General features: G+C 39.8%; 1 pseudogene; it reads left to right on the top strand.

Moving 5' to 3' along the window:
• Positions 1-93: 93 nt before the first annotated feature.
• LOC118144880 (small ribosomal subunit protein uS2 pseudogene) lies at positions 94-8,339 on the top strand (annotated as a pseudogene).
• The last annotated feature ends 5,579 nt before the right edge of the window (positions 8,340-13,918 follow it).

The raw sequence follows: 13,918 nt of genomic DNA on the forward strand, positions 1-13,918 counted from the left end.
CTCATATATATATATATATATATATATATATATATATATATATATATATATTGAGCTCAATATTATCAATATATTGAGCCAAAAATTCTCTTTCTTTTTCTTTTGAGACAGAGTCTCTCTCTGTCACCCAGGCTGGAGTGCAGTGGCACAATCTCGACTCACTGCAACCTCCACCTCCCAGGTTCAAGCAGTCCTCCTGTCTCAACCCCCCAAGTAGCTGGGTTTACAGGTGAGCATCACTGCACCTGGCTAATTTTTGTATTTTTAGTAGAGATGGGTTTTCACCACGTTGGCCAGGATGACATCGAACTCCTGACCTCAAGGGATCCATCTGCCTCAGCCTCCAAAACTGCTGGGATTACAGGCGTGAGCCACTGTGCCTAGCCCAAAAATTCTTCTTAGGGGTTAAATGAAAACTTTAGTTGAGGTAAAGTTGAAAGAGTTTTAAAGATAAATAACTAAACTATTTAGAAATTATTAAAATGAAGGATGAAGAGTGAGGAGGAGGATGTTCAGAGAGACCAGTAAACATGTGCTTAGACATGTTTTAAAAATCTGAGCTGGGCATATGGCTCACACCTGTAATCTCAACTACTTGAGAGGCTAAGGCAGGAGGATCCATCAAGGCCAGTAGTTCAAGATGAGTGTGGGCAACACAGTAAGAACTCCTCCCCGTGACAACATCTCTAAAAAATAAAGAAAACAATAAGATGCTGACCAAGTGTGGTGTTGTCCATATATAACCCCAGCTACTCAGGAGTCTGAGGAGAGAAGATCACTTGAGCCCAGGAGTTCAAGGCCAGCCTGGGCAACATGGTGAGACTCTGCCTCTAAAGAATAAAATAGGCCAGGCATGGTGGTTCAAAGGGCTAGGGCAAAAAAAGAAAGTTAAAAAAAAAAAACTTCTTGCATAGTTGTCTAGCAGAGTCAAAGATATTATTATTGTAGGAGAGAAGTATCTTTTGCTTTAAAGACAGAGTCTCCCTTTGTCACCCAGGCTGGAGTCCAGTGGCAAAATCATAGCCCACTGCAGCCTTGATCTCCTGGCCTCAAGAGTTCCTCTTGCCTGGATCCTCCCTCTTAGGCCTTCCAAGTAGCTGATTCTACAGGTGCCAAACACCATGTCTAGCTGAGGAGTATCTTTCAAAAATGGAAAAGAATGAGGACACCACAAAATTGTAATAGGAGGTACAGACTAAAAGTTGCTTTTGCGATAACGTTGCTTTTGCAAGACACAGAGCCAAGGAGTTTAAAAATAACTCAGAAAAGGAATAAGAAAGCTGTTGTCCAAATTTGTGGCCTCTGATTTTGGCTGGCCACTGGGTTGCAGGAAAAATGAGCTGCAAGTGTGGTTTGTGTTCATGAAAAGGCCTTCAGAAAGGACCTTAGGTAATAACAGTTATGCACAATCATGTAGTATATATAATAGTAATAAAGATACTCTCATTGTTAATATCAATATTTACATAGACCTTTGTTATGCTTAGTATTATATATATTTGGCACTGTCCTAAGCATTTTAGTGTTTGAACTCATTTTGTCTTCACAGTACCCCTAAGAAGCAAGCACTGTTATCAGCTCTGTTTCACAGATAAGAAAAATGAAGCACAGGAAGGTTGAGTAATGTCTCAGATTTCTAATGTCACATAGCTAGTAAGTGACAGAGCCAATTTGTATCCAGGTTACTTTACTCTGGAATTCATGCTGTTAACCACTGTATTATACTGCCTTTACAGCCAAAATATCCCCTCAGGCAGTAGTTCACAAAGTGTATTCCTTTCAAGAAGTCTAGGAAGTCAAAATTATTTTCATAATAATGCGAAGATTTTCTTTCTTTTTTTTTTTCCTTTTTTTTCAGAATCTTGCTCTGTTGCTTAGGCTAGAGTGCAGTGGTGCAATCTCCACCTCCCAGATTCAAGTGATTCTCATGGCTCAGCCTCCTGAGCAGCTGGGAGTACAGGCATGTGCTACCACACCCAGCTAATTTTCATATTTTTTTGGTAGAGACAGGCTTTTCCATGTTGGCCAGGTTGGTCTCAAGTTCCTGGTCTCAAGTGATCTGCCTGCCTTGGTCTCCCAAAGTGCTGGGATTACAAGTGTGAGCCATGGTGCCCTGCCTAATATCAAATTTATTTGTTTGTTTTGCCTGTTTTGCTTTCATTCTGAATATGCAGAGGAGTTTTCCACAGGGTACAAGACATGTAATAGCATCGTCACTCTAAGAGCTAACAGAAAATGTGCTTGTATAGTCTTGTATTTTCTAGAAGGTGGATGATAATAAACTTCTGGGAGTTAAAAGAACTTGTTCTAACCCAATGTAAAAAAACTAAGAACTCTGAAAAAAGGTTTGACAAAATGCTAACAAGAATAGACAATATAGAGATGAATATAAATGAACTAACGGAGTTGAAAAACACAACACGAGAACTTAGCAAAATATGCAAAAGTTTGAATAGCCGAATTGATCAAGCAGAAGAAAGGATATCAGAGGTCGAAGACCAACTTAATGAAATAAAACGAGAAGACAAGAATAGAGAAAAAAGGATAAAAAGAAATAAGCAAAGTCTCCAAGAAATATGGGACTATGTGAAAAGAACTAATTTACATTTGATAGGTGTACCTGAATGTGACAGAGAGAATGAATCCAAGCTGGAAAATACTCTCCAGGATATTATTCAGGAAAACTTTCCCAATCTAGCAAAGCAGGACAATATTCAATCCCTGGTAATACAGAGAACACCACAAAGATATTCCTCAAGAAGAGCAACCACAAGGCACATAATTGTCAGATTCACCAGGGTTGAAATGAGGGAGAAAATACTAAGGGCAGCCAGAGAGAAAGGTCAGGTTACCCACAAAGGGAAGCCTATTAGACTTACAGCAGATCTCTCAGCAGAAACCCTACAAACCAGAAGAGAGTGGGGGCCAATATTCAACATCCTTAAAGAACAGAACTTTCAGCCCAAAATTTCATATCCTGCCAAACTAAGCTTCACAATTGAAGGAAAAATAAAATCTTTTATGAACAAGCAAGTACTCAGAGAGTTTATTACCACCAGGCCTGCTTTGCAAGAGCTTCTAAAAGAAGCATTATACATAGAAAGGAACAACCAGTATTAGCCTTTCTAAAAATATACCAAAAAGTAAACAGCATCAACATAAAGAAGAATTTATATCAATGAATGGATAAAACAGCCAGTTAACATCAAATGGCAGTAATCCTAAATTTAAGTCGACTAAATCCCCCAATCAAAAGATACAGCCAAAACCTAATGATATGCTGCATCCAGACCCATTTCACATCCAAAGGTACACAAAGACTCAAAACAAAGGGATGGAGAAAGACTTACCAACCAAATGGAGAGCAAAAATAAATAAATAAATACATAAATAAATAAATAAAAAGCAAGAGTTACAATTCTCGCATCTGATAAAATAGATTTCAAAGCAACAAAGACATAGTGGTAAAAGGATCAATGCAACAATAAGAGCTAACGATCCTAACACCCAGATACATAAGACCCATAAAGAGATTTAGACTCAACAAGACAGAAAATTGATGAGGACAACCAGGACTTGAACTCAGATACGGAACAAGTAAACTTAATAAATATTTATAGAGCTCTCCATTTTAAATACACAAAGTATACATTCTCCACTTTAAATACACAAAATATTGATTGGCCATTATTAATAATACCCATTTTTAGAATAAAGCAATATTCCCGTTTTCTCTCCCTCTTTTTCTTCCTCTTTCTTCCTCTCCTTCACTCCTTTTTTTCTCTTTAAAAAAAAAAAAAAGAAGAAAAGAAAAAAAAATACAAAACTTAGCCAGGCGTAGTGGCGTGCCTCTGTAGTCCCAGCTACTCAGGAGGCTGAGGCAAGAGGATCACCTGAACCCAGGAGGCGGAGGTTGCAGTGAGCTGAGATTGCACCATTGCACTCCAGCCTAGGAAACAGGAGAAAAATAGGCAGAGGACCTGAATAGACGTTTCTCAAAAGAAGACCTACAAATTGTCAACAGGTATATGAAAAAATGCTCACTGGCCAGACGTGGTGGCTCACACCTGTAATCCCAGCACTTTGGGAGGCTGAGGCAGGTGGATCACGAGGTCAGAAGTTAGAGACCATGCTGGCTAACACAGTGAAACCCCATCTCTATTAAAAATACAAAAAATTAGCTGGGCATGGTGGCATACATCTGTACTCCCAGCTACTCAGGAGGCTGAGGCAGGAGAATCTCTTGGACCTGGGAGGTGGAGGTTGCAGTTAGCCAAGATTGTGCCACTGCATTCCAGGCTGGGCGACAAAGCGAGACTCCATCTCAAAAAAAAAAAAATGCTCAACATCCCATTAGTCAGTGGGGAAATGCAAATTAAAACCACAGAAATTGCTATCACCTCACACCTGTTAAAATTGCTATTATCAAAGACAAAGGTGTTGGTGAGAATGTGAAGAGATAATAACCATTGCACACTGTTGGTGGAAATGTAAATTAATACAGCCATTATAGAGAAGAGTATGTAGGTCTGTATTAGTCCTTTCTCCCACTGCTATAAAGAAGTACCTGAGACTGGGTAATTTATAAAGAAAACAGATTTAGTTGACTCACGGTTCGGCAGGCTGTACAAGAAGCATGGCTGGGGAAGCCTCAGGAAACTTACAATCATGGTAGAAGGTGAAGGGGAAGCAAGCATGCTGGAGAAGGAGAAAGAAAGTGAAGGAGGACATGCTACACACTTTTAAACAACCAGATCTCGCAAAAACTCACTATCACAAGAACTGCAAGAGGGAAATCCACCCCCATGATCAATCACCTCCCACCAGGCCCATCCTCCAACACTGAAGTTTACAATCCCATATGAGATTTAGGTGGGAACACAGACCCAAACCATATCAAGGTCCCTCAAAAATGTAAAAATACAATTACCGTATATTCCAGCAATTCCTCTTCTGGGTATAAATTCAAAAGAATTGAAATCAGGATATCAAAGAGATATTTGTGTGCACCTGTGTTCATGGTAGTACCACTCACATGGAAGTAACCAAGTGCTATCCATGGATTAATGGATAAACAAAATGTGGTGTATATATACAACTGAATACTACCGAGCCATTAAAAAGCAGGAAATCCTGTCATTTGAAAAACATGGATGAACCTGGAGGATATGATGTTAAGTTAAATAGGCCAGGCACAGAAAGACAAATCTCACATGATCTCATGCATGTGGGGAATCTAAAAACATTAAACTCATGGAAGTAGAGAGTAGAATGGTGGATACCAAGGGCTAGTGCTATGGTAGAAAGGGAGCTAGGGAGATGTTTGTCAAAGGATACAAAATTTCAGTTAGGAGAAATAAGTTCAAATATCTATTGTACAGCATGGTGACTACAGTTGATAACAATACATTGTATTCTTGAAACATTTTAAGGGAGTTAATTTCAAGTGTTCTCACCACAAAATGACAACTATGTGAGAAATTCCAGGTTAATTAGCTTGATTTAGCCATTCCACTATATATATATCGTGTTGTACATATACAATGTTATCTGTCAATTTAAAAAAAACACTGTTTTTTTTCTATCATGGTATTGCCTCTTTTATTTGCTCTCCTTCTATGTCAGTGGGAGTTAGGTCTAATCATATATAATGGAAAACCCAAATTTAAGCAGCATATATAAAATAGGATTTGTTTTCTTCTATATGAAAGAAGTGGCTGGGCGCGGTGGCTCACGCCTGTAATCCCAGCACTTTGGGAGGCCAAGGCGGGTGGATCACCAGGTCAAGAGATAGAGACCATCCTGGCCAACATGGTGAAACCCCATCTCTACTAAAAATGCAAAAAAAATTAGCTGGGCGTGGTGGCACACCCCTGTAGTCCCAGCTACTCAGGAGGCTGAGGCAGGAGAATTGCTTGAACCCAAGAGGCGGAGGTTGCAGTGAGCCGAGGTTTCACCACTGCACTCCAGCCTGGCGCCTGGTGACAGAGTGAGACTCTGTCTCAAAAAAAAAAAAAAAAAAAGTCCAGAAGTAGATATAGTTCCAGATAGTCACTAGGGACCCAGGCTCCTTCTGTCTTCCTGCTCTGCCATTCTTAGGGCAAAACTTCCATCCTCAAGGTCACTCATGACCCAGCATGGCAATTCTAACTGCAGTCTTCATTTTATCTTAGTTCCAGAGAGGAAAAAGGAGAAAGTAGGGGGCAGGGAGTGCCAAAGGAAATAAATCCCCAGCTTTTTTCCACACCATTGCCCTAAAAATATTTTTATTAATTACCTTCATTTCCCTGTATTTCATATTAAATGTTCTGTTCTCATCTGAACTCTCAGCGACATGTGATATACTTGACCTCACCACACTTTTTGAAAGAATGCTTTCATCTGGTATCAGAGACTCCACATTCTTCTTGTTTCTTTGTACTTCATTGGCTACTTCTTCTTAGTCTTCTTTGTTGGATCCTCCTTGTCTTCCCAATTTAAATATCAATTGCCTCTGGCTTCATTTCTTGCTCCTCTCTTTTATATACACTGTTTCCCTAATGATCTCATCCAGGCCCATGATGTTAAATACTTATGTTGCTGCCTTTCCTCGCCGCCTGCCAAGGGCTCCAGATGGCATTGTTCTGGATTGCTCTTTTCTTTCAGATTCCCATCATAAAGGGAAACTTTCACAATGTCCAGAGCCTTTGATGTCCTGCAAATGAAGGAGGAGGATGTCCTTAAGTTCCTGGCAGGCAGCAGAAACCCATTTAGGTGGCACCAACCTTGACTTCCAGATGGAACAGTATATCTACAAAAAGAAAAGTGATGGCATCTACATCATAAATCTGAAGAGGACCTGGGAGAAGCTTCTCCTGGCAGCTGGTGCCATTGTTGCCATTGAAAACCCTACTGATGTCAGTGTTATATCCTCCAGGAATACTGGCCAGAGGGCCGTGCTGAAGTTTGCTGCTGCCACTGGAGCCACTCCAATTGCTGGCCACTTCACTCCTGGAACCTTCACCAACCAGATCCAGGCAGCCTTCCAGGAGCCACGGCTACTTGTGGTTACTGACCCAGGGGCTGACTACCAGCCTCTCACGGAGGCATCTTATGTTAACCTACCTACCATTGCTCTGTGTAACACAGATTCTCCTCTACACTATGTGGACATTGCCATCCCATGCAACAACAAGGGAGCTCACTCAGTGGGTTTGATGTGGATGCTTGGCACATGCATGGCACCATTTCTTGTAAACACCCATGGGAGGTCATGCCTCATCTCTACTTCTACAAAAATCCTGAAGAGATTAAAAAAGAAGAGCAGGCTGCTGCTGAAAAGGCTGTGACCAAGGAGGAATTTCAGGGCGAATGGACTGCTCCAGCTCCTGAGTTCACTGCTACTCAGCCTGAGGTTGCTGACTGGTCTGAAGGTGTGCCAGTACCCTCTGTGCCTATCCAGCAGTTCCCTACTGAAGACTGGAGCACACAGCCTGCCACGGAAGACTGGTCTGCAGCTCCCACTGCTCAGGCCACTGAATGGGTAGGAGCAACCACTGAATGGTCTTAAGCTGTTCTTGCATGGGCTCGTAAGCAACATGGAAATAAGATTGATGGAAAATAAACATTGAGTTTCTAAAAAAAGAAAAAAAATACTTATGTTGCTGATTTTATAAGTCTGCGGGTCCAGACTTCTGTACTGAACTGCAGACACATGTGTCATCTCTACTTGGGTATCTTATAGGGGTCTCCAGAAACATAACATGACCAGAACAGAACTTTTCTTTTTTTTTTTTGACATGGAGTCTCACTCTGTCACTCAGGCTGGAGTACAGTGGCATGATCTCAGCTCACTGCAACCTCTGCCTCCCAGGTTCAAGTGATTCTCCTGTCAGCCTCCTGAGTAGCTGGGATTACTGGTGCACCACCATGCCCAGCTAATTTTTGTATGTTTAGTAGAGATGGGATTTCACCATGTTGGCAGGCTAGTCTTGAACTCCTGACCTCAGGTGATCCACCCGCCTTGACCTTCCAAATTGCTAGGATTACTGGCATGAGCCGCCACACCCACCCCAAAAACAGAACTTTACATTTCCATCCTAAAAATAAAAATTAAAAATTCCATTTTATTTTTTCCCATCTCAGTAAATGACCCACGATTCATTACAGTTACTGTGGCCAAAACCTGGAAATCACATTTGATTATTTTCCTCCCTTTCCTGTCCTCTTTATGTCCAAAATATATCCCTAGCCCAACAACTCTTATACCTCGAATGTTCTTGCCCACATCATTGCTGTGTTTTGTCTGGTTTATTTTAACAACCTCCTAATATTTTTCTTCCAGTTTGTTTCCACTAATGGTCAGCATTAATAGTTACAAGAAACAAACACTAACTGGCTAATTTAAGCAGAAAAAGAGATAAAGCTGGGTGTGGTGGCTCACAACTGTAATCTCAACAGTTAGGGAGGCCAATGCAGGAGGATCACTTGAGTCCAGGAGTAGTTCAAGACCAGTCTGGGCAACATAGTGAGACCCCCATCTCTACAAAAAGTTTAAAAAATTAGTCAGGTGTGGTAGTGCATGCCTGTAGCCCCAGCTACTTGGGAAGCTGAGGTGGGAGGATCGTTTGAGTCCAGGGGCGTGAAGCTACAGTGAGCCATAATTGTGCCACTGTACTCCATCCTGGGCAACAGAGGGAGACCCTGTCTAAAAAAAAAATTTTTTTTTGGAGGAATACTGGCAAGGAATTTGGGGACAAACTGTGTATAGCATTGGTAAAGTGTATAGTAGGATGCAGCAGATGAAATAATTGAGTATTATACAGTTGTTAGAAGCAAGTATTGGAGGTACTTGACACAGCCTCCATAGACACCATCCACAGGTCTAGGATGTTGCCACTAGTTTTACTGTGAAGCAAAAAGCAACAACTGTTCCAAAGCAAACCTGCAGAAAGGGTAAAGTAGAATTTTAAGAAACCTTTCTGGGCTGGGCATGGTGGCTCAGGCCTGTAATCCCAGCATTTTGGGAGGCTGAGTCAGGCAGATCACCTGAGGTTGCGAGTTCGAGACCAGCCTGACCAACATGGAGAAACCCTGTCTCTACTACAAATACAAAATTAGCCAGGCATGGTGGCACATGCCTGTAATCCCAGCTACTCGGGAGGCTGAGGCAGGAGAATTGCTTGAACACCAGAGGCAGAGGTTGCAGTTAGCCGAGATCAAACCATTGCACTCCAGCCTGGGCAACAAGAGTGAGACTCTGTCTTTAAAAAAAAAAAAAAAAGAAGAATGCTTTCTTCACTCTGACTTCCACCCTCTGCCCAGACCTTAGTCTTCCCTACTTTCCCCTGCTCTCCCCACTCCCATCTTCTCCCACCCCTTTTCACACATTTTAGTGCAAGACAGACTCTAGTTTTCCCTAGGGTTTCCTACAGAGGTGGTGGTAATGTTGGTTAATTCCTGGAGCCTGTGCTTACCTCTTAATTTGTATTTTCTGCAGGGCTGATTTCAGAAGAAGGAGCCAACAACCTGAGTTCCCTTGTCATCTTAGCAGTCACAGGTGTGTTCCGATTCTTCGCAAGTGCCTGCAGTCATTGGAGGATGCATTGTTACTGAAAGGAGGGGTCAGCCTGGAGATATTTTTAAACCCAAATTGCACAACTTATAGAAAGCTGATTGCTGCCACCGGTGCAATAATTGCAACCCTGGGAAGGGATCTAGAATGCATCATGGATTAAGAGTCATCTTAATTAACAAATACAGTTGCTTGGCTAGTTATTTTAAGTCTCGTGGTATGCACTAGAAATAAAAATGGGGGAAAAAAGCTGTCTCTGCCCTCTAGTGGAAAAGGAGAGTAATTATAATTATAATATTGGAAATTTAGATAATTGCTTTAATAGAAGTATCCAATAACAAATTTATGAGGAGTATGGATGCTTAGCAAAAGGATGTCTTCACAGGAAAGTAGCATTTCAGCAGAAAACTTGAAGAATGTATAGAAATTTTCAAAGAAAGCAAATAGAAGGAAAATGTTACAGGTAGAGTACAATATGATGCAAAGAAAAAAGGTTTGAGGAAATACAGCGTATTTTGGGAAATACAAATAGATCAGTGTTTCTGGAGCATAAACACTGAGAAAGGTACGAGAGATGAGATGAATGAGTAGGTAATCCTAAGGAATTTAGGCTTTATCCTATAAGTCAATGTTATCAACTTTAAATAAAATTTTAAGAACAGATTAATTTTAAAAATTATATGATAAACCACAATTGAAAAATAAAAGCTAAAACATATTTGTTTTATATTTGTAGAAACTCAGCCTCCCAGGTTCTAGCGATTCTCCTGTCTCATCCTCTCGAGTAGCTGGGATTACAGGTGTGTGCCACCATGCCCAGCTAATTTTGTATTTTTAGCAGAGACGAGGTTTCACCATGTTGGTCAGGCTGGTCTCAAATTTCCTATCTCAGGTGATCCACCCACCTTGGCCTCCCAAAGTGGTAGGATTACAGGCATGAGCCACCACGCCTGGCCTCTTCTTTCTTTTTTTTAAAAACAGGATCGCACTTTATTGTCCAGGCTGGAGGGCAGGAACATAATTATAGCTCATGGCATCCTTGGACTCCTGGGCTCAAGGGATCCTCCTGATTCAGCCTCCCAAGTAGCTAGTATTATAAGTATGTGTCACCCCACCCAGATAATTTTTTAATGTTTTTGTGGAGATGGGATCTCACTATATTGCCCATTCTGGTCTCAAACTCCTGGTCTCAAGTGATCCTCCTGCTTCAGCTTCTCAAAGGGCTGGGATTATAGACATGGACCACAGCACCTAGCCTAGAAAGTGTTTTCTCTTCTTCAACTTTTCAGGAAAGTTTGAGAAAAAACATTATTAGTTCTTCGTTTTTTTTTTTCTTTGAGACGGAGTTTAACTCTTGTTACCCAGGCTGGAGTGCAATGGCGTGATCTCGGCTCACCGAAACCTCCGCCTCCTGGGTTCAGGCAATTCTCCTGCCTCGGCCTCCTGAGTAGCTGGGACTACAGGCACGTGCCATTGTGCCAGCTAACTTTTTGTATATTTAGTAGAGACGGGGTTTCACCATGTTGACCAGGATGGTCTCGATCTCTTGACCCCGTGATCCACCTGCCTTGGCCTCCCAAAGTGCTGGGATTACAGGCATGAGCCACCGCTCCTGGCTGGTTCTTCTTTAAGTACTTGGTAGAATTCAGTAGTGATGCCAGCAGGCCCAGGGCTTTTTTTGTTGTTGTTAAAAGATTTTTTTATTACTGATTCAATCTTTTTACTAGTTATAGTCCTATCCAGATTTTCTATTTCTTTGTGATTTAGCTTGGTAATTGTGTTTCTGGTTTTTATCCATTTCATCTAGGTTATAAAATTTGTTGGTGTACAATTGTTCATAATAGTCGCTTATAATCCTTTTTGTTTTTATAGAATTGGTAGTAATATCTCTGTTTTTATTTCTGATTTTAGTAATGTGAATCCTTTTTCTTAGTCCATCTAGCTAAATGTTTGTCAATTTTGTTGTTATTTTCAAAGAATCAGCTTTTGGTTTCATTGATTCTCTCTATTGTTTTTTAATTCTCCCTTTTGTTTGCTCTAATCTTTACTATTATTTTCCTTCTACTAGTTTTGGGTTTAGTTTGTTCTACTTTTTCTAGTTCCTTAAATTGTATAGTTGTGTTGTTGTTTTGAGAGTTTTTGTTTTTTAACATATTTATAGCTATAAATTTTCACCTTTAGCACTACCTTCTTTGTGTCTCAAAAGCTTTGATATATATATTTTTTGGTTAATCAATGAGAGCTTGTTATGAGTTCAGGTTGGCCTTGAACTCATAGCCTCGCCTCCTCAAGCACCAGGACAACTGGCTGGAGCTACCACAGCTCTTGTATTTTTATTTTCATTTGTCTCTAAGTATCTTCTAATTTCCCTTGTGATTTCTTCATTCAGTATGAAGAATGTTTAAAACTGTGTTATTTAATTTTCACAAACTTGTGAATTTTCCAGTTTTACTTTTATTATTGATTTCTAACTTCATCCTATTGTGGTCAGAGAAGATATATTTTATGCTATCTATCTTTTTACACTGACTGAGACTTCATTTGTGGCCTCCAATATGGTCTGTCCTAGAAAATGTCCTGAGTTCACTTGAGAATAATGTGTATGCTGTTGTCGAGTAGAGTGTTCTGTATATGTCTGTTAGATCTAGTTGGTTTATTGTATTGAGTCCTCTATTTCCTTACTTATCTTCTGTATGGTTGTTCTATCCATTATTGAGGGTGAAATATTGATGTCTCTGTTGCTATAAATATATCTATTTCTCCCTTCAATTCTATCAGTTTTTGCTTCATATATTTTAATGGTTTGTCATTAGGTGCATAAACTTTTACAATTGTTATATCTTCTTGCTGTATTGAACATTTTATTATTATGTCCTTCTTTGTCCCTTATAACTTTTTAAATTTAAACTATACTTTGTATTTTGAAGAGACTAATATCCAGAATCTACAAGAAATTCAAATCTCAACAAGAGAAAAATAATCCCGTTAAAAAGTAGACAAAGGACATGGACAGATATTTCTCAAAAGAAGACATACAAGCTGCCATCAAATATATGGAAAAATGCTCAACATCGCTAATCATCGGAGAAATGCAAATAATAACCACAATGAGATACCATCTCACTCCAGGCAAAATAGCTTTACTGAAAAGTCAAAAACAGGATGGAGAGGAAAGGGAATACTTACACACTGATCTTGGGAATGTAAATTAGTATAACCTCTATGGAGAACAGTATAGAGATTTCTCAAAGAACTAAAAATAGAACTACCATTTGACCGAGCAATACCACTACTGTCTATCTACCCAAAGGGGAAAAACATCATTACATAAAAAAGACATCCACACTCATATGTTTATCTCAGCAGTATTCGTAATAGCAAAGTCATGGAATCAACCTGGATTTATCAATGGATGATCAAATAAAGAAAATATGGTATATATAGACCATGGAATACCAGACAGCCATAAAAGAGAATGAAATAATAACTTTTGCAGCAACATGGATGGAGCTGTATGCCATTATCCTAAGTGAAATAACTCAGAAACAGAAACTCAAATACTGCATACCCTCACTTATAAGTGGGAGCTAAGCAATGAGTATACATGGACATAAGAGGGAAATAATAGACACTGAGGACTGTAAAAAGGGAGAGAGTAGGAGAGATCTGAGGGTTGAAATATTACCTATTGGATACAATGTTCACTATTTGGGTGGTGGATATACTAGAAGCCCAAACCCCACCACTATGCAATATATTCACATAGCAAATCTGCACATGTACCCCCTGAACCTATTTTTAAGTGTATTTTGTCTGATACTAGGAAAATCACTTCTGCTCTCCTTTGCTTGCCATTTTCATGAAATATCTATCATTTCATTTTCCATTTATTTATTTATTTATTGAGACAGAGTCTCAGTATGTTACCCAGGCTGGTCTCAGATTCCTGGGCTCAAGTGAGTCTCCTGTCTCAGCTTTCCAGGTAGTTGGGACTACAAACATGCACCACCACACCCAGCCATCCTTTCATTTTCAATCTATTTTTGTCTCTGGATCCAAAGTGAGTCTTGTAGACAGCACATAGTTGGATCACGTGTTTTCATCCATTTTGCCCATCTCTGTCTTTATTACAGAGTTTACTCCATTTATGTTTAGAGTGATTATTGATAAGGAGATACTTTCTTCTGTCATTTTGCTTCTGTTTTCTCCAGGCCTTTTGGGTTTTTTATTCCTAATTTTCTGCATTACTGTATTATTTTGTGTGTAGTTGAGTTTTTGTGGTGAAATATTTAAATTTCTTTCTCATGTTCTTTCTTATATATTCTATACCAATTTTCTTTGTGGTTACTACAAAGATTACATTTA

This window comes from Callithrix jacchus, chromosome 8, assembly GCF_049354715.1.
Source record: "Callithrix jacchus isolate 240 chromosome 8, calJac240_pri, whole genome shotgun sequence".
Lineage (NCBI taxonomy): Eukaryota > Metazoa > Chordata > Mammalia > Primates > Cebidae > Callithrix > Callithrix jacchus.